Here is a 1,585-nt window from a genome sequence, read left to right on the forward strand (position 1 = left end):
AAGAACACATTTAGTGAGCAGAAGACTATCTAACATTTATATAGGCTCCTGTCTAAATATTCAGCCAGAAATTGATCTTACACTAACTCTTGCCAAAGACCGGCTTGAGACAGGACATAGCTCAGAGTGAGGATTGAAGGCACAAATCAAGCATCTATCTCTCCCCTCTTCTAAGATCTCCAAGTTTTATGCTTAGGTTAAAGTAAGGCATCAGACCACAACTACCAGGGAAGTAACATCTTAACTTTCTAGTGCAATGTCTTCTCTGAGTTGAGACTTAACATTATACTCTAAGCTTTCATAGAAGGGTATTATAAGAAATGGCCTTTTGAAGGATGGTCTGTACTTTTGGAAGATCTGAGTTGAAGAACACCATCCACCATATGACCTGATGTTCCTTTGATAAAGATTTATATGACCCTTTCTGTGCTAGACATTTAGCACCAGAAAAATAGTTTTTTATCCCAGGAGATTTCCTTTAAATGGTGATAAGAAATGTATACTTCAATGTGTATCACTTTTGCTTTGTCTGCCAGGAAGCCCATAGATAAATATATTAATTAACTAAATGATTCCAGATAAATGAAACCTATATTTGCATGGTCTTTATGATGTTTTATTTTTAAATTTTAATGTTGGGTATTTATAGAAATAGAGTAATTAAAAATTTTTAAAAATTGATATTTTAAGCTTTGTAAAATTGTTAAAAGTATATAAGGGCATGTGATAAGTAATTAATAAGCCATAAATTGGGTAGGATCCCACAATCCATCTAGGGAAATGGCTTCTAAGTAATATACTAGGGGCCTAAAGCACATTAGGTTGAGTTCTGGCTTATTAAATTCAAGGCAACACATCATAAACTTCAATTACCTTAAACACTAGTCAAATCTTACTCTCACGTTCCACAACTCTTGAAGACTTTTTCCTCTCTCCTCTAATGTCTGAACCATTCTAACTTCTTTCTCATCTGCAGTAAATGGCTTCACATTCTCCTTTTCAGAAAAATAAGACTTACAAAGAAATATCATCTTTGCAATACTGTCAATCATGTAAATCCTTCTATATCTACCATTCTGTCTTTTCAAGAATTATGTTTGAGGGGAAAGGGATCTGGAGGAGGATGTGAAATTTAAATTGGCTTTATGTTTTCTAGTAGAGAAAAAGAGAACTTGAACAACATTCTAATTCATTGGACTTAACTGACATATACAGAACACTCCACCCAATGAGAGCAGAATATACATTTTCCTCAAGTGCACAGAAAACATTCTCTAGTATAGGCCATATATTAGGCTACAAAAGAAGTCTTACTCAATTTAAAAAGATTACAATTATATAACATATATTTTCAATTGTGATGAAAAAAATCAATAACAAAAGGAAAACTGGAAAATTCACAAATATGTGATAAGAGGAGAAAGAATTTCTCAATGAAATAAGAAGATGAAAGGATGGATAGGGATGGAAAACGTATATGGGTTTACATGATTGACAGTGGGGAAAAGAGAACATTTATTGAAAGTGTAGTATAGAAGTCTCCAACTATTATTGTATAACTGTTTCTCCTTTCAATTCTACTAAT

Source organism: Propithecus coquereli, unplaced genomic scaffold, assembly GCF_000956105.1.
Source record: "Propithecus coquereli isolate 6110/MARCELLA unplaced genomic scaffold, Pcoq_1.0 Scaffold20, whole genome shotgun sequence".
NCBI lineage: Eukaryota > Metazoa > Chordata > Mammalia > Primates > Indriidae > Propithecus > Propithecus coquereli.